Genomic DNA, 21,555 nt, shown 5'->3' on the forward strand with positions numbered 1-21,555 from the left:
CATCTTCATCCTTGTCCTACATCTAGATGTATATCCTTATCTCTATCTGTTCCTATGCCTACATATACATCTCTGTCTCTATATCCACATCTACACCTATATCTATATCTATACCTACATCTAGATCTATTTTTTAAAGTTTCTTTAAAACATCTTGGTAGTCATCTTAGAAAAATGGGAAATTTCCTTATTTGAGATATTTCTATCTGGGTAATTGATGGGTTCAGTATAACACAAAAAGTAAAAACCTTAGCTCTGGAATCAGATTCCTGACTTAAAGTCCCAAATCCATCCTATCAGATATATGATTTAATCTTTGCTCTTCTGTTTGTTCATCTATAAGATGGCAATCCTAAGAAAAGTGCCAAATTCATAGAGTAGTTGGGAGTATATAAGGAAAGATGTCATGTAAAATTCTTGGAACTATGCCAAGTTCATGATGAGCAATCAATAAATGTTTGTTGCATGAATTGTTAATTTGGTTCATATATGTAGGGACATGACAGTCACTTCAAATGCCTATTTTCTTCTTGGGCATATGGTAGAAAAAGTTCTGCTCTTTTTCCATGGGATTCTGCATCCTTCAGAATAACATGTAACCTCTCTGGTATGGTTTTCTCATTCATTCACTAGAGACAATAATATTGGACATGTTCTCATAACATCCTTATGAAATTCAATTGATATATTTGGAAGCTCTTAGCAACCTAAAATGCCATAAAATGAAATTGCAAGTATTTTGATGGTTAATTTTTCTTTTTGACTTTTGGAAAATTATAATAACTGCTAATTATTGTTCACTTACAAAGTGATGGGGACACAGCATACATTATTCCACACAACGCTTCCAGTAATGTGGACTGACTCCAAAGTATACATAAACTTGAGTGTCAGAGGTGTTGTGATGAGCCCAGAGTCAGACAACCAATAAATGCAGCTGCTGGGATCCAAATGATGACAATAGTCCCCAATTATTGAGAGTTACTGTATGCAAAACCCCATGGCAGCATGTTACATTTGTCATCTCACTTAATCCTATCGGTGAACCACAGATTATGGGAAAACTAGACCTCAGAGAGCTTACAAGACTTTCACAGGTCCCAGACATAGAAGTGGCTTAGGCAGGAGTTGAGCTCCAGTGTCCTTGATGCCAAGTGCTCTGCTAGTTTGGGCCTTTTCATGCTTGCTGTCAAAGCCCAGATTGAACCATCCTTGTGTTTTCATCCAGCCAAGTGACTCTGTGGCTTTTTGTCAAGGGCTACATCCCCAGCCTATAACTGACATGCCTTAAAAATGCTATCTTTCGACTTCCAGAGAAGATGGCGGCTTAGTAAGACACGTGGATCTTAGTTTCTTCTCCAGGACAGCTACTAGGGGAGTGGAAACGACACAGAACAGCTCCCAAAGCCACAACAGAGATAAAAAAGACAGTGTACCCCATCCTGGAATGGCTGGCTGGCTGAGAGAAGCCGCTCGGGTGAGATCGCTGAGGCGTGCGGGCTTCACTGGGCGGGGTGGCAAGCGGCCGGAGTCACTCCCTTCCCCCTTCCTGGGCCGGCTGGGAGAATTGGAGAGGCAGTCCCCTGAAACCGCGGTGGCTGGCACCCACACCACATGCAGCCCCCCGTAGCAACTGAAGAGAATTGGATCGGAAATCCCCAGGCCGCAGAGAATGGTGACAGGTGGGGGAGGCCCCTTCCAAACCCGTGACTCCCCGGGAATGTGCACTCTCCCGGGTGCGCCACTGCCGCTGGCACCCTCCCGCCACACTTGTCATCCCGGGCTGACTAGGAAATTCGGACGGGAGCTTTCCCGGGCTGCGGCGGCCAGCGACCCTCCCCGCCTTAGGACCCCAGGCCGGCTCAAGCCGCTTTGGTTAGCGAACCTCCCAGATGGTGAGAGTTTTCCAAAGTTAAATGTCCCACAGCACCTTTTACTGGTGGGACCCGCAGACAAACGTGTGCCACAAGCGCCACCTACTGGGCAGGATAAAAAAAAACAGAACCCAGAGATTTCACAGAAAAATCTTCCAAACTTTTGGATCCAATACCCAGGGAAATCTGTCTAAATGCACAGATGCGAACAGAAGATAATGGATCATGCTCAAATAATTGAAAATATGGCCCAGTCAAAGGAACAGACCAATAGTTCAAATGAGATACAGGAGCTGAGACAACTAATGCTGAATATACAAACAGAAATGGAAAACCTTTTCAAAAACGAAATTGATAAATTGAGGGGGGACATGAAGAAGACATGGGCTGAACATAAAGAAGAAATAGAAAAACTGAAAAAACAAATCACGGAACTTATGGAAGTGAAGGACAAAGTAGAAAAGATAGAAAAAACAATGGATACCTACAATGATAGATTCAAAGAGACAGAAGATAGAATTAGTGATTTGGAGGATGGAACATCTGAATTCCAAAAACAAACAGAAACTATCGGGAAAAGAATGGAAAAATTTGAACAGGGTATCAGGGAACTCAAGGACAATATGAAGCGCACAAATATAAATGTTGTGGGTGTCCCAGAATGAGAAGAGAAGGGAAAAGGAGGAGAAAAACTAATGGAAGAAATTTTCACTGAAAATTTCCCAACTCTTATGAAAGACCTAAAATTACAGATCCAAGAAGTGCAGTGCACCCCAAAGAGAATAGACACAAATAGGTGTTCTCCAAGACACTTACTAGTTAGAATGTCAGAGGTCAAAGAGAAAGAGAGGATCCTGAAAGCAGCAAGAGAAAAACAATCCATCACATACAAGGGAAACCCAATAAGACTATGTGTAGATTTCTCAGCAGAAACCATGGAAGCTAGAAGACAGTGGGATGATATATTTAAATTACTAAAAGAGAAAAACTGCCAACCAAGACTCCTATATCCAGCAAAATTGTCCTTCAAAAATGAGGGAGAAATTAAAACATTCTCAGACAAAAAGCCATTGAGAGAATTTGTGACCAAGAGACCAGCTCTGCAAGAAATACTAAAGGGAACACTAGAGTCAGAACCGAAAAGACAGAAGAGAGAGGTATGGAGAAGAGTGTAGAAAGAAGGAAAGTCAGATATGATATATATAATACAAAAGGCAAAATGGTAGAGGAAAATATTATCCAAACAGTAATAACACTAAATGTTAATGGACTGAATTCCCCAATCAAAAGACATAGAATGGCAGAATGGATTAAAAAACAGGACCCTTCTATATGCTGTCTACAGGAAACACATCTTAGACCCAAAGATAAACATAGGTTGAAAGTGAAAGGTTGGGAAAAGATATTTCATGCAAATAACAACCAGAAAAGAGCAGGAGTGGCTATACTAATATCCAACAAGTTAGACTTCAAATGTAAAACAGTTAAAAGAGACAAAGAAGGCCACTATATACTAATAAAAGGAACAATTAAACAAGAAGACATAACAATCATAAATATTTACGCACCGAACCAGAATGCCCCAAAATACGTGAGGAATACACTGCAAACACTGAAAAGGGAAATAGACACAAATACCATAATAGTTGGAGACTTCAATTCCCCACTCTCATCAATGGACAGAACATCTAGACAGAGGATCAATAAAGAAATAGGGAATCTGAATATTACTATAAAGGAGCTAGACTTAACAGACATTTATAGGACATTACATCCCACAACAGCAGGATACACCTTTTTCTCAAGTGCTCATGGATCATTCTCAAAGATAGACCATATGCTGGGTCACAAAGCAAGTCTTAACAAATTTAAAAAGATTGAAATCATACACAACACTTTCTCGGATCATAAAGGAATGAAGTTGGAAATCAATAATAGGCGGAATGCCAGAAAATTCACAAATACGTGGAGGCTCAACAACACACTCTTAAACAACGAGTGAGTCAAAGAAGAAATTGCAAGAGAAATTAGTAAATACCTCGAGGCAAATGAAAATGAAGATACAATATATCAAAATTTATGGGATGTAGCAAAGGCAGTGCTAATAGGGAAATTTATTGCCCTAAATGCCTATATCAGAAAAGAAGAAAAGGCAAAAATGCAGGAATTAACTGTTCACTTGGAAGAACTGGAGAGAGAACAGCAAACTAATCCCAAAGCAAGCAAAAGGAAAGAAATAACAAAGATCAGAGCAGAAATAAATGAAATTGAAAACATGAAAACAATAGAAAAAATCAATAAGACCAGAAGTTGGTTCTATGAGAAAATCAACAAGATTGATGGGCCCTTAGCAAGATTGACAAAAAGAAGAAGAGAGAGGATGCAAATAAATAAGATCAGAAATGGAAGAGGAGACATAACTACTGACCTCACAGAAATAAAGGAGGTAATAACAGGATACTATGAACAACTTTACGCTAATAAATACAACAATTTAGATGAAATGGACAGGTTCCTGGAAAGACATGAACAACCAACTTTGACTCAAGAAGAAATAGACAACCTCAACAAACCAATCACAAGTAAAGAGATTGAATTAGTTATTCAAAAGCTCCCTAAAAAGAAAAGTCCAGGACCAGACAGCTTCATATGTGAATTCTATCAAACATTCCAGAAAGAATTAGTACCTACTCTCCTCAAACTCTTCAACATAATCGAAGTGGAGGGAAAACTACCTAATTCATTCTATGAAGCCAACATCACCCTCATACCAAATCCAGGCAAAGATATTACAAAAAAAGAAAACTACAGACCAATCTCTGTAATGAATATAGATGCAAAAATCCTCAATAAAATTCTAGCAAATCGTATCCAACAACACATTAAAAGAATTATACATCATGACCAAGTAGGATTCATCCCAGGTATGCAAGGATGGTTCAACATAAGAAAATCAATTAATGTAATACACCATATCAACAAATCAAAGCAGAAAAATCACATGATCATCTCAATTGATGCAGAGAAGGCATTTGACAAGATTCAACATCCTTTCCTGTTGAAAACACTTCAAAGGATAGGAATACAAGGGAACTTCCTTAAAATGATAGAGGGAATACATGAAAAACCCACAGCTAATATCATCCTCAATGGGGAAAAATTGAAAACTTTCCCCCTAAGATCAGGAACAAGACAAGGATGTCCACTATCACCACTATTATTCAACATTGTGTTGGAGGTTCTAGCCAGAGCAATTAGACAAGAAAAAGAAATACAAGGCATCAAAATTGGAAAGGAAGAAGTAAAACTATCACTGTTTGCAGATGATATGATACTATACGTCAAAAACCCAGAAAAATCCACAACAAAACTACTAGAGCTAATAAATGAGTACAGCAAAGTAGCAGGTTACAAGATCAACATTCAAAAATCTGTAGCATTTCTATACACTAGTAATGAACAAGCTGAGGGGGAAATCAAGAAACGAATCCCATTTACAATTGCAACTAAAAGAATAAAATACCTAGGAATAAATTTAACTAAAGAGACAAAAAACCTATATAAAGAAAACTACAAAAAACTGTTAAAAGAAATCCCAGAAGACCTAAATAGATGGAAGGGCATACCGTGTTCATGGATTGGAAGACTAAATATAGTTAAGATGTCAATCCTACCTAAATTTATTTACAGATTCAATGCAATACCAATCAAAATCCCTACAACTTATTTTGCAGAAATAGAAAAACCAATAAGCAAATTTATCTGGAAGGGCAGGGTGCCCCGAATTCCTAAAAACCTCTTGAGAAAAAAAACGAAGCTGGAGGTCTTGTGCTGCCAGACTTTAAGGCATATTATGAAGCCACAGTGGTCAAAACAGCATGGTATTGGCATAAAGATAGATATATCGACCAATGGAATCGAATAGAGTGCTCAGATATAGACCCTCTCATCTATGGACATTTGATCTTTGATAAGACATTCAAGCCAACTCACCTGGGACAGAACAGTCTCCTCAATAAATGGTGCCTAGAGAACTGGATATCCATATGCAAAAGAATGAAAGAAGACCCATATCTCACACCCTATACAAAAGTTAACTCAAAATGGATCAAAGATCTAAACATTAGGTCTAAGACCATAAAACAGTTAGAGGAAAATGTAGGGAGATATCTTATGGATCTTACAACTGGAGGCAGTTTTATGGACCTTAAGCCTAAAGCAAGAACACTGAAGAAGGAAATAAGTAAATGGGAGCTCCTCAAAATTAAACACTTTTGTGCATCAAAGAACTTCATCAAGAAAGTAGAAAGACAGCCTACACAATGGGAGACAATATTTGGAAATGACATATCAGATAAAGGTCTAGTATCCAGAATTTATAAAGAGATTGTTCAATTCAACAACAAAAAGACAGCCAACCCAATTACAAAATGGGAAAAAGACTTGAACAGACACCTATCAGAAGAGGAAATACAAATGGCGAAAAGGCACATGAAGAGATGCTCAATGTCCCTGGCCATTAGAGAAATGCAAATCAAAACCACAATGAGATATCATCTCACACCCACCAGAATGGCCATTATCAACAAAACAGAAAATGACAAGTGCTGGAGAGGATGCGGAGAAAGAGGCACACTTATCCACTGTTGGTGGGAATGTCAAATGGTGCAACCACTGTGGAATGCAGTTTGGCAGTTCCTCAAAAAGCTGAATATAGAATTGCCATACGACCCAGCAATACCATTGCTGGGAATCTACTCAAAGGACTTAAGGGCAAAGACACAAACGGACATTTGCACACCAATGTTTATAGCAGTGTTATTTACAATTGCAAAGAGATGGAAACAGCCGAAATCTTCATCAACAGAAGAGTGGCTAAACAAACTGTGGTATATACATACGATGGAATACTATACAGCTTTAAGACAGGATAAACTTATGAAGCATGTAATCACGTGGATGGACCTAGAGAACATTATGCTGAGTGAGTCTAGCCAAAAACTAAAGGACAAATACTGTATGGTCCCACTGATGTGAACAGACATTCGAGAATAAATTTGGAATATGTCATTGGTAACAGAGTCCAGCAGGAGGTAGAAACAGGGTAAGATAATGGCCAATTGGAGTTGAAGGGATACAGATGGTGTAACAGGACTAGATACAAAAACTCAAAAATGGACAGCACAATAATACCTAATTGTAAAGTAATCATGTTAAAACACTGAATGAAGCTGCATCTGAGCTATAGGTTCTTGTTTTGTTTTGTTTTGCTTTGTTTTGTTTTGATTTTACTATTATTACTTTTATTTTTTTCTCTATATCAACATTCTATATCTTTTTCAGCTATGTTGCTAGTTCTTCTAAACCGATGCAAATGTACTAAGAAATGATCATGCATCTATGTGATGATGTTAAGAATTACTGATTGCATATGTAGAATGGTATGATTTCTAAATGTTGGGTTAATTTCTTTTTTTCCATTAATTAAAAAAAAAAAGAGAAGGGGTAATTGGAGCTGAAGGGATACAGACTGTACAACGGGACTGGATATAAAAACTCAGAAATGGACAGCACAATACTACCTAATTGTAATGCAATTATGTTAAAACACTGAATGAAGCTGCATGTGAGGTATAGGTTTTTTTTTTCTTTCTATTATTGTTTTGATTCTTATTCTGTTGTCTTTTTATTTCTTTTTCTAAATCGATGCAAACGTACTAAGAAATGATGAATATGCAACTATATGATGTTATGAAGAATTACTGATTGTACATGTAGAATGGAATGATTTCTAATTGTTTTGTTAATTCTTTTTTTAATTAATAAAAAAACCATTAAAAATGCTATCTTTCAAGTCTTTTGTCAGGCATGTTTGACACTGACTCAGTAGAGACATAGGCATAGATAAAGATGTAGGTATAGGTATAGGTAGAGATGCAGGAAGATAGAAATAGGTAGAGGTAGAGAAATAGGAAGAGGTAGCAGCAAAGAGATAGGTAAAGGCAGGTAGACTTAGAGAGCTAGGGCAAGACAAATAGAGTTAGGCAGATAGGTAGAGGCAGGCAGAAGAAGAGAGCTATGATTCTCAAGGAATCATTGCTATAAAAGCTGGTGATGTAGGGTGTATGGGTACTTCACTGATAGAATGCCTGCCTTCCATGTGGGAGACCCCAAGGTTTGATTCTAGGACAATGCACCTAAAAAAAAAAGCTGGAGATGTAGACATCTGAGGAAAGATCTTTCCTTTACTCCATTTCCTTCTGTTTTTCAACCAATTTTGGTTGCGCACTCCTCACCTATGCTGTTTTAGGTACATCCATGTTTCTCAAGATTTATTAATTTCCCCAGTTTTTCCTGTAATGGAATAACAACTGAATTAGTCATGTTTAATTTACTTATTAAAGCATCTTTATTTAGAAAGGAAACTTTATCACTAGCATAATTTGAAAACTTGTATCCTTTTCCAAATATGGAAGGTGTTCATATAAAAATATGATGACCACATTGATGTTATAAATTCTAACTATCCTCACCAATGGCTCCACTTTCTTTGGTAAAAAAGCAATTAGCTACTGTTTGAAACTTTTGCCATAATTTGATGAAAGAATTAAGATCTAATTGAATAGGAAGTAACAGTACTACTTTCAGAGCCAATGGCATTTAATATTTTATGTCAGTTCAATTTATTCAACTTCAGGGACATAGTGAACTAAATTGTAGGTAAGTCATTATTTTAGGCATCCTCTGGGAATTTATCTACATGGTTACATATCAGGTGTTTGTGTTTGGGTCTTGATGAAATGAATTTCTCATCTATAAAATGGGGATAAGTCTATCATATGCATAATATTACAGGTAATGATAAAATGGATATCATGGAGCTTATCTGACTTCTGAGTACATATTAAATTCTCAGTAAATATCCAGATTGTATACACAGCAATCTGGGTATGTATTGGGAGGGGTTTCCCCCAGTGTTTCTGGCATCATCTCTCTTGTGTGTTACAACTTGAAGCCCAGTGCTGGATACTTTCTCCTCACTGCACATGTCAGCTGGCTAATACCTGTCTGCAGCTCTGGATCCACTCCTCACTGGCTCTACCCTGCCCTGTGCTCCAGGAGGCTGACCTCTCTGACTATAATGCCTAGTCCCTCTTGCCTTCTAACTGTTTATTAGGTTCAGTGGAACCATGAATTATCAAAAGAGTAATAATTGAGTCAAATTGTCAGCATTCATTAGAAACATATTCACCTGGGCCCATAAGGACTTTCCACCAAGTGAAGAAAAGAAAGAAGAGAAACTGGCATTTTGGGAGGACCTTTTATGATCTAGCACTTCCCTATAGCTTGTCTAATTTATTCTACATACCTTCTGAAAATACTTTTTTTTTCATTTTAGAAAGAAGGAAACTGAGTTTCAGAAAAGTTAAGATACTTTCCTAAATGTATAAAGGTTTTTGGTTATTAAAAGAGAACCAAGATTAAATCCCAAAGGCAAACATCATGGCCTTTCATTTCTGCCAAATTTCAGTAGACCTACTTGTAGGTAGGAAAATATCACTTAAGCCTAGAGATGAGAATTTAAGTGTTACCTAAAATGGGAAGAATCATGTAGAATCATACCTGACATGTTTGATGCCAGAAGTATCCATTGTTCAAAAGGATGATAATGTTGATGATAATGATGATGATGATAAAATAGCTGATATTAATTCCTAGTGTCTCTATATGTTGGATACTATTTTTGTACATTTCACAAGTATTATTTTCTTAAACCTCCACATAACAATTTGTATGTGCTATTCCAGTTTACCTATTTTATGGTGAGGGGATAAAAATACCATAAGGTTAATAATTCTTCAAGGTCAACGAGATGTAAGACTCAAATATAGTTCTTCCTTATTCTAGAACTGACACACTTAACTATTACCTAACATTGCTTCCCAATAGGGCAGGGTAGATGGTAGTTCTGTCAAAACTTTCTCAAAGATTTCTTCCTTTCAGTAACTTTCATAGTTTGCCTATGTTTGGGTCCTTTCAAAGTATTCACAATGTTATTAGGAGAGCAGGACCTAAGATAAGAAATATGGACGTGCCCATTTTTAAGGAAAAATTGAAGTTGGATATCAAAATTATATTATGGTCATGCATACACACAGAGAAATATAAAAATGTAAATATGGACATGCCCATTTTTTAGGAAAGAAAATGAAGTTGGATAGCAAAATTATATTATGGTTGGGCACATGCACAGAGACTATGTAAAATGGTTTATATAGGAGCTCATGAGACTATAGAAACAGGGATTTGGTGCTTGAATTGCAGGAGAAGCAACAGAGCCAGTTTCTACTTAGTAAAAGTTTGCTTCTTATGCTGATCTCAAATCAGAACTGCCACCCATATATGCAAAAAATAGTAATAGAAAGTAGTTTGGAATGAATTTAGTTTTAGAATGAAAGGTCAGGATTTAAGTCTCAGCTATGACATCCAAAGAGTGCTGGTTTGTTGGTATAAGGACCAGATGTGTTGGCATAACACATCCAGTCCTTAAACACAGAGCTAATAGGAGAATGGTGGTCCTGAACTGGCTGAGATGGAGTTTCTCCCATCTGTGATGGGTGGGAGCTCAAAAAAGAAAATAATGTGATATGTGGAACAGTAAATAAAGTTGTTCTTTTGGAAATTTCTCCCTAATCTGATTTTGTGAACTGAGATCCAAATCTACCATATTAGGAATGAAATGGCAACTGTGTTTTTGATAAAAATTTATATCAGTTTTCTCAAATATCTGATATAAGTTCTTATTTGTTGCTGTTTCATGAGTGCCCGAAGCAAAGACATGGTTATTAGCAGGAGATAAAATATGTGGCTTTCCACAAAATAGAAAAGAAGCTCTACATAGAACTGCACTCTTCTGGTCCTGGTCTTCTTCCTGTCCTTCCGGTTGACCACTCAGTGAGTCTTGTTGATGGACTTAAGTTCCAATCCGAGGACCCCCTTGTTAAACCCATGCTGAGATAGAGCCCAGTGAGGCCACTTTAACTGAATTTTTATTATTGTTATGATGCTGCTTCCATCAAGGCAGCCAAAGTACTCCATTCATCATTATAATATGGTAATAAAATGGATCTTAACTGGGGTAAGCACTGTCACTCATTTAAGCTCAGACAGAATTTTACATTATGAATTAGCATTACCAGTATTTATTTCAAACTGAGCTGTAGGAAAGCCAGACATTCAAAGACCAAATCCAAATGTACATCAACTCAGAGTTCTTTGTTCTCCTTTTATAGAAAAATATTTATTTGGAGGTGAAATGAAAGGAGGAGAGGGAAAAGTGTTGGTTTTTGCAACATGAAACTACCACAGAGAAGCCAGTGCTGGGCCATTGTTGTCTAAGATGGGGCAATAGTATATTCAAGTGTAGGTTCTGGCTTAACAGAGCAGAACAGACATACCATCCCTTTTGGTTGGAAGCTTGAAAAGCAGGGCTTGTCTTGTCTGTATCTTTTTTCTGCCACTGAAGCAGCATTGTTCCCTTGGGGGCTATTCCATCTACCCGAGTTCTTTAATGTCAGCAAAGAGCAGCCTAAGCTGATCCCTGAGAGACCCACAGTGATGTAAAATATTAATTTTCATATTAACCTAGTAGCATCTTTTCCGGGATAAAATAATACACTACTACAATGAAAAATATTAACCTTTGATTGATAGTGTTTCTTTATCCCTGAAAAGCTGTTAATAGCTCAGTGACAGATTATTGATGTGATGGCACCAGAGAATCCTGTATATGCTAACATTATTTGAGTGCACCAGAGAATCCTGGTATGTGCTAACATTATTTGAGTGCATCAGAGAATCCTGGTATATGCTAACATTAATTGAGTGCCAGCAAGGCGCCAGACACTGGTGATTGTACTCACCGCTCCATCAATGCTTGAATGTAGTATTCTGTTCTCCCTTTCATAGACTAAAAGTCTAAGGCCCAAGATGTTAATTAATTAATTAGTTAAGCCTGAGTCAAGCATCTGCTGGATCATGGAGACAAACCCATCAAAGGGCTTGAAGTGTAATCTACAGTGTCTTTCTGGGAGGTTAATTGTATTCCAGATCTGAGATACACATCATTGTTCACCTCACTTCAGGAATCACTTGATCCCTGTGCTTTGAGAAAGTTTTTTTACAGTTGAAGAGTTAGCAAACCCCAAATTCCAGAACTCTCTCCTCAGAACTGACCTGGGATGATGCATATTCTGTGCTCTGGCTATAAACTAGCACCTTGCTAATCTTTAAAAGAGAAAATTTGTCTCTCAAAACCTTAAGAGAAGTAAACAAACCTTAGATAATGGATTTATTAGCTTCATAAGTTTACTTCCACTTACCACCCCTTTATTTGGTAAGTGGAAAAGCCAAATTGAGGTAATTGTGAGTGTGTGGTTGACAGATCAAAGGCCAAGAGGGTAAATTAATGAAAATGCTTAAGGACTAGCAGTCTGAGTATTTCACTTCTCTTGGAAGAGGAGGTGAGAGGCATCACTGTGGGCTGTGAAGCCGAGAAACAAATAACCGGTGTCAGGGGAAAAGTGGCTCCTCTGTGAGTCTCTTGTGAACACACAGTGACTGCAGTTCCATGAGAGTGCACCTAGAACCTCACAGTGCTACAGACCAGCACAGCTGGAGGGGGCACCAGAAACCCTCTTGGGACACTCTATCATTTCAGCCTGGAAACAGGCTCAGTGTCCCAGGAGAGCATTCACTTATCTGTTTATGTGAAGTATTTATGAGCTCCTACTATGTGTCAGACGGTGTGGATTAAACAGTGAAGGAGAAAATGAAACTTCTTGAAGTTCTGGTGTTTAAAGTAATTTTACTTGCTTTCAATAAGTTTCATCACAGACAAATTTGACTTCTTCAAATGCACTTGTGTGTGTGTGTGTGTGTGTGTGTGAAAGAGAGAGACTGAGAGAAACAGAAAGAGAGTGAGATTTAGCCCCTTTTTCTCCTCAGTTTTGGATGAAAACCCAGGTTTGCATCTCTCCATGCAAATTGAGTCAAATGCCACCTAAGTCACGGCCCCTGCCATCAAGTGGATGAGCACTGTAGACTGGCTGAGCCTGACTCTATGTCTTTCTCTAGAGGTCTGAATCCAGATAACTGAATGTGGGGGCTTTGGGTGCCCCACCATTCAGGATGCTGCCAGGAGAAGAGGGCAGGCAAGCATAAAAGATGAAAGGTCTGATCTTGGTACACCCCTGGCTTCTTCATGTAGCTCTGTGCCCATTCATGTGTCTGCTTCAGCACAGGCTTCTTGCCCAGAAATGCATGAAGACTACCCTGGTGCCTTTCCTCCAAACAACTGAACCCCATCTGCATTAGGATCCCCCAGCCTGGTGATCCTGTACAATGACTCTCATTCCCCAAACAGGGAGGAGCTTAGTGCAGTACCTGGGACAATATGATTTGCAATTATTCACATATGGCATTGAATTAATGAGTGAGTAAGCTAAGAAATGCCTTTCTTCTATTCTTTATATGATGAAATCTGAATTAACCAGAGGAAACATCATTTAAAGTAATTTACCTTTCCTTTTTCAAAGGACTGTCAAGGTTTGACATTGTAGACCAGGAAGAATCTCACCATGCAGCATTTTAGCATCCTTGCTCTAACTTGTTCCTTGGTAAGATTTATAGAGTGCAAGATAAAGTGTTTAATATCAGTGTTTCTTAATTAGAGACAGACACACCTACATTTAAATCCAAGCTTTTTCTTCTACTATCTGTGTCCATATGATATGTCTCTCTGGGACTTTCCTTATCTATATGCTAAATGATAATGTATAAAAGTACAAAAGTAAAAAAAGTTAAAAGGGAGATAGAAAGAGGAAGACATAATCATGACTCTCATACAACTGTAAAATAAACATGTATCAACTATTTCATTTAACTCACTAATTAAAGATGGAACCAGTAAGATGTTAAATCATTTCAAAAGAGAATCTAAAGAACAGACACATAAGTAAGAAATGATGAAATAACTATGCTTAATAAATGCAAAACTGGCAAAATTTGTCAATATCTACAGGGTAGTAATCAATTGAATTTCCACAAGACATGTTATAGTTTTTATGGGCAGGTGTTATTTTCACTATTATTAATATTCTATAGTTAACAGAATTATAAAGTAGCTAAAAGAAAATGAGGAAAGAATCAGACAATCAGGTAACATTTAGTTTCCTATCGAAGACATCCAGTGACTTTTAAAAATCTATTTCAAAGTATTGCACAATTTTTCCCTATATAATTGATTGATATAAGAGCAGTGTCTTCCTCATAGGACTGGTGTGAAATTTAACTAAGAACATATAATAAGCTTCCAATTATTACTTTCCTCGAATATTCTTCTTTTTAACTCAAACTCTGAACAAGACCATTTTATAAATTTTTAAAATCACCATAAACTGTGAAATATAACCTGTCATGCCAAAGATGGCTTAAATGTTCAAAAGAGTTTCTTAAAGAGGACAGATGTAGTTAAACTATCTCTAAGTGTTCCGGGGAAACTGGGTTTGATTTCACACTGTGGGACTGTGGAATAGTTCAGAAGATGGAGAAAGGGTGAAATGGCCAGAGGAAATGTGAGCAAGTGTGGAGAACTGAGCAGTTATATGAATGGCAAATAGAATTCACAAGAAATAAAGTTTTCTAGGGCAAAGACTTGTCAAGATATTTAGATATTGTAGACTTTTTTTTATTTCTGGAGTCGCCAATAAAATGAGAAAGTCTAGCTACATTTAATCCACATTCCAGTATGGTAAAAATTTCCTGGAGCTCAGGAACAGACAACATATTGAGTTTACCTGCCTGGTCCAGGAAGATTTCATCTTTGCCTGGGTAAGCTACTGGGAATGAAGAGTGCATGTGTATTTTGTGTTGTGAAAGGTAAAATAAGGAAGAATACTGGGCCAGGTAGTTGGAGGAAATGGATTCCCTGAACAATAGTCTCCTGAACTTTCAGTTGACCATCCATCTAAGTTAACAGTGAATACAGCCCAGGAAGGAAATCTGTTCCCATACATAGCAGTGAACAAGATGTTGCATCTCTGCAGCTATATTATGTAAAATGACTTCACAAGTGGTGACTTCCATATGTTTCATTGGCATTTTTTAACATTGACCATTCATAACAAATATTCTATAACATTTTTTTAAAAGACTATCAAATCAAATTTTTTCTGCAAAATTTAATCAATAAATTAATTAATTGACAGTGGACCAGTAGTGAAGACTATCAATAATTATCTTTTAGTTCAGGTTCTGCATTATTCATTCCAATTATGGATTCTATGCCAAGCCCATTACAAAGCAGTAGTGGACATCAGATGCTGTTTAGTATATCCTAGTATGCATGTTTTCTCTCCTAAGAAAAGTAACCACCCATCTTTGGCAGCATGTTACAGCAAACTTCTTACCTAACCAGGTCTAAAAGAAAGCATAATTATGTATTAATTGATCATTGTCGTTTACTATATATTACTAACTGTAATATATTCTCCATGCATGATTTAATACAAAGAGACAGAATATATATATATGTTTAGAAATCAAATTATTTAGCTGAAAAGTTATATCTTATTGCAGCTTCATTTCCACTGCTCTTTGATTTCCATTTGAATGTCCTGCAAGGTGATTTTAGCATGAGACAGAGATGATGCTCTTTTCAGAGTTTACATATGTCAAATGTCTTATCACTAAGAAAATGTCAACTGTTTGTTCAGCCTCTGGGAGGAAGGTAATTCAAGAATATTATAAAATTTGGTTTAACTCTATGTTCAGATATATGAAAAAATACTATTTGGAATACATCAAATATTTGTTGAGTACCTACTGTATGCCAGACACAGTATAACAGCATAGGCAAAATCCCAGCCTTCCTTCAGGCTAGCCTGGTTCAGTGAGACTATCAAAAGCACTGGAAATTAAATGAAAGTGTGACCATGGCTATGATGGTAGGTACAAGATACCCTTGGTCTTTGTATTAGGAGAACAAACCCTCAATGGTTAGGGAAGATTTTCCTTAGAAATATTTATAAGCAAAACCTAAGGTCATTTAGAAGTAGGCCAGGCAAAGGAAGAAAAGATAGATCTTCAGGCAGAAAAGTAGATGTAGCAGATGCTGTCCATTCTCTATCCATATCTTTTTGTGGTGGGCTGAACTGTGTACCCCAGTTTTGGTCCATGGTCTGGTGGATGTGGACCCATTGTAAATAAGATCTCTTGAAGATATTTCCATAAAGCTTGAGCTTTAACCCAAATAGACAGAAGTCATTTATAAGCAGACATAGGGAGAGAAAACTATAGGAAGGAGTAGGAAGTCAATATCACCTATAGGAGAAAGCAAAAGATGCCACAATGTTCACTGCTGTGTGACAGAGGAACCAAGGGCCAAAGATCACAATCAGCCAGCCCCAAAACACCACAGCCTTTGGGGAGGAAGTGCCATCTTGCTAACATCCTGATTTTGAATGTCTCCTAGCCTCAAAACTGTGAGACAGTAAATTCTTATGGCTCAAGCCAACCCATTGTATGGTGTTTGTTTTATCAGCTGTGAAACAAATACCCTTTCACCTTGCAGTTTGCTCTTTGCAACATCCAACTGGTAGTGCCCGCAGCTCTGTGCCTGAGAGCTCTTGTCTCCTCTCCAGCTACTCAAAGCTGAAAGGCAGGCTACTGGGGCAGAAGAATTAACACTCCTGTGCACCAGTAACCCTCAATCAATGACTCTATAAGTCAATGAGTCTGTTTCTCAAGCCCTAGACTCTTTGACTCTGGGGTGTCCTTGTGACTCATTTTTGTCTGTAGAATGTAGTGGACATAACAGTGTGCCATTTGTTAGCCCTGGATGCAAGAGGCCATGAATGCTTCTGCTTTCCTTCTTGGACTTCAGCCTTCAACATAAGAATAAGCCAGGACTAACCTGCTCAATATAAGAGAGTATGTGGAGCAGAACCAGTCTTCCCAGCTGAAATCATACTAAGCCAACCATGAAATTCCTGTCATAATGTGAGTGAGCCCCACACAATATTGGAAAGACCATTAATCTAAATCCAGCCAAGACAAGCAGAACTTCCAAATTGACCCACAGCCTTGTGAACAGTAATAAATGTGTATTTTTCAATCACTGAATTTTGGGATTATTTGTTACACAAACATTTTGGGGATTGTTTGTTACACAACAATTTTGGGATTGTTTGTTTTGCATTATTGTGAATTATTGTTACACATTATTGTGAATTATGTTGCACATTATTGTGAATTTACACATTATTGTGAATTTTGGGATTGTTATGCATTATTATGACAACAGCCAATGCATACAAAGCATTTCATGATTTTAATCAGCTTTACTGAAAATTTGGTGATTGACAGAAGTGATTCATTATAGTCTGCAGCCATCTCTCTGTCTCCATTTCTTCCTCTTTCAACTTTCTCCCTTGCCTTCTTGCTGTCCCTATTACATAACTTTCCTTTCACTCCTTAACCAATAGGAGAACATATTTGTAATATGAATCCCTGACAAAAAATTCAAATGCTGAAATAACTAAGTATTTGACAGGTTGAGATTATAATATATTATGAAGCTATAATTCTGTTTGAACTAGTAAAAGGAAGGCCAGAGCAACAGTGTTACCAATATTATAGGGAAATATTTAACAGATGTGGAAGAAATTGCAGACAGTGTTAACACATGGCTTTCAAATAGCCTTGTCTGTTTATTAAAGCAAACCACCTTGTAGGCATCCTCCATTAATATAATAGTATATAGATTCAAATTAATATAACTTTTCCTATAAAACTATTGAATAATTTAGGCTGTTTTTGCTCCTTTATCCTTAGTTAAATTCTTAATCATTCATTTTCATTAACCTTTAAATGACTATCTTATTTTCTTTCCTGGTATTTCTAAAGGAATTGTCTAGTGGTTCAGTATGAGCCAACACTATTCTTGTATGTTGTTTTTCACGAGTTGTGTAAAACTAAATGGCTGCAATTCATTAATAAGCAATGTTGTTCACAACCAGAGAAAAATCTTAATCCAGACTGCAAAAACCCTCTCTCTTTATTACATTTCACTGCACCTTTCAAACTAGTGACATCAGTTAAACTCAGTTTTTTCTCTGAATTATTGCTCATATTTATTTTCCTTTTTCAGTTTCTGTCTGGATTAAAGGAAAACTCAGCTTCTCTTGATTATTAATAATGGATGGCCAACTCTCCCCTAAAGTACAGTTCCCTTTGATCAGCTGTCCCAAGTTTATTCTGCATGGAGTTATTATCTGGATATCTGTGAAATATCTTTGAAGCTCAAGAAAGAAGCTTGGAATGACTTCAATGTAGTCATCTTAGAAAATCCAGGAATAACATAGGGATAGACCCTTGTTACTCACCTCTGTTCTTGCTGAAGAACTGAAATGAGTAGTTCCTAGAGACTTTCTGATTTCACTTTAATTTTTTTTCTCTCTGATGCCTCAGAGGCCCTCAAGGTGGATGGATTGGCTGCTGATTATATGGGACAGTCAAGGAGAAATAATAAATCCCCCCTTGTTCTATGAAGGTCAGAAAGTGAAGCTATCAACTTGGAATTTGGTCATCCAAGAAGTAGACTATTTTAGTCAAAAGTAATTATGCAGAATGCTCACCTTCCATGCAGAAGGCCTGGTTCAGTTCCCAAACTATGTACCATGCCCCCCTCCCCCCAAAAAGGACTCCTTTGAGTAGTACATACCTACCTGAGCTTGTCATTTCTTTCTTCCTGTTTCTGTCCTTCATTCAACAAGCCCTGATAATGCCTATTCCATAACAAGACCTCTGCTGGGCAATGGGGTCAGGGAGATAAACCTGGCACACATTTGTTCCCTCAGAAACCATGGCTTGAGTAATGTGCTTCCATTCTGACATTGGCTTTTGTTGGCTGTTCTCTTAAACATAAGAAATTAATGTTTCTTTTAAAAAATGTAGACATTTCAGATTTCAAAGATTTACCCTTATCTGGTATCACTTCTTGCATCACCTTTGCCTGTGGAATATGATGCAGGTAACATGTGTAACTTCCATAAAGAATCTTTAAGAGAGAGTGTGTTTACCAAATTTTTTTTCTATCTGGTATGATAAGCCATGTTCCAGGTAGTGGCTACTGTTGCACTAGGTTCCAGAGAGTGGACTCTGTGAAGTGAAGCCACAGCTGACTCCCAATGAATATGTGATGTGAATTAGAATTTAACTTTTTTGTTGTGAGCCATTAAGATTTGGGGGAACATTTGTTACACAGAATAACCAATATTATCCTGACTGACACAAAGGATAAACATAAAGAAGAATAAATAACCATATTTCTGCCATTTTTAGAATTCTGTTTTATATACTTCTGGAGCCTTCTCTCTCCCCCCCAACTATGAGCATTCAATCACTATGATGTTATATCTATACCTATATATTTCTATGATTTTGTATCTATCTTTCTATGTAATCTATCTAATCCATTTTTCCATCCATCTATATATGTGTGTGTGTATACATATATATATAATCTATCACTATCTTATCTATCTCATCTCTTTATCTAGCTACTTATCAACCTAAATCTATTTCTATCCTATCTATCTGTCCATCCGCCCATCCAACCTCTGTCTGTAAATCTGTGCTATGTGGATGTGAATGCCAGTTTAGATGCACCACAGGTGGGGTGTATAAATATATAGAAAGATACATAAGTAGACAGAGATGACTTGCTTGCTTCTGTGTCCTGAGGGCTCCATCCACATGCCTCAAATCTATTAACCCACAGTAAATTCTTATTGAAAAAGCAGAGGAACACTAGACTCCTGGGCAGGAAGGACTACTTATACATTCATGTGGGCGCTTGCTCAAGGAAAGAGAAAATATCTATGTTCTTTTTTCTTGGTGCATGTCCTGCTGACCCTAGAAACTTATTTGTAGTTGATGAATATTTATGAAACTGCCAATTTAATTAAAAGGTAAAAGCCCCAAGCTAAATTAATTGGGCCAAAGAAAAAAAAAACCTCACTTTCTTTCTAGAAGATAACAAATGAGGGGCAGAGATTGCCTTTGTTTGAAACCACAGAAAATAATTCAGGAGTTAAAGATTTAGGGAAAGTATGCACCTTGAAAGAATTACTAAACCAGCAGTCTTTGAAAACAGATTTGCCACCTTGATTTTCTGCCCTGAATCACCAGGGAATAAGATTGGGTTTAAGAAGACCATCCTCACCAGACCGCACTAAAGCAGACTGCTATTTTGTCAGGTGTCAGAGGGCAACCCTATTGGCACACAGGGCATCACCTCTGCTGTCATTTAGTTCCCCTGAAGCCCAAAGGATGCTCCATGCCGTGACCACAGAGTATTAAATCATTGTAATCTCACCATGGAAGACCACATGCACCACCAACTTACCTCTTCAAACATCTGTTGTTGAGAAGACACAAAGTGAGCACTCACAAAGGACTCTTAACCAGGAATTCTGTTTTCTCTAATCCATTGTGAATATTATGTTGATTTTCTTTCTTTAAGTATGTCTTAGTGTTGGTAAGGCCGAGTCCTGCAAATGACACTGAAGGGAAGGGAGGCAAGCAGGTGTCACTGGGGCACACGGAATGTGAGGCTCAAAATATCTGGGTTTTGTTTTGCAGATCATGAAACAGTCCTGGTTTTGGACAAAGCAAGAGGGCAACAGAAATTGGACATGTGTACTCAATGATCAAGGGTTGTTCTCCCAAATGGGGCCTGTTGCAACAGGTACTGCTGTCCACTGAAGGGATTTTCAGCAAAAGCTTTCTCAAACTTCTGCTGTACTTCTTCAGGGTAGTGTAGACATGAGTGTTGAGTTTCAGGCTTAGTTCCCAGGTCAAACACAGGTCACAGTCTGGTGTCTGGTTCCAGGTGGAAAAGGCTAAAGTTTTCGAGAGAGGGATTCCCAGAAAAAGGGAATTGGCCCTCACAGAGCAACTGCCATGGGCATAGATATGAAACATCCTGTCCTAGTGACAGGTCTTCCTTACTTTTTTGGGAATAAGTACTCTTGAAAGTCAAGAGTAATGGCTTAAAAATACTGTGAATATTTGAGATCACTTCATAGGATAACCATATATTCCAATTTATTAGGGAAAAGATTCATTTTTTTTTACCTGTTTTCCTGACTGTGCTTCCTTCTGTTCACAGTATATTGTCCTGAACCACAAATTACACAGCCATTCTACTAAGGTGCAACTTGATAAAAAAAATGAGGCTGCTCTCTCTCTCTCTAAGCCCAACTCCACGAGTGAAATCATTGCTCTCCCTCTGTATGACACATGACATCCAGGGGTAAAAGTCTACCTGGCAGCATGAGAGATAACTCCCAGGGATGAATCCGACTCTGGCACCATGGAATCAATAATTCCATCCTGACCAAAAGGGAAAAGAAATGTTAACTAATAAAGTTATCAGTGGCAGAGAGAGTTCCAATAGAGTCAAGAGGTTACTCTGGAGGTCATTCTTGTGCAAGCTTCAGTTAGACATTGCTATCTATTATAACTTGCCAAACCTCAACCAAAACCATTCCAGCCAGTCCTAAAGAACATCTAGGGTGTTATATAAGATTCTACAAAGGTTCTACACACTAGGGTA

Source organism: Tamandua tetradactyla, chromosome Y (assembly GCF_023851605.1).
Source record: "Tamandua tetradactyla isolate mTamTet1 chromosome Y, mTamTet1.pri, whole genome shotgun sequence".
Lineage (NCBI taxonomy): Eukaryota > Metazoa > Chordata > Mammalia > Pilosa > Myrmecophagidae > Tamandua > Tamandua tetradactyla.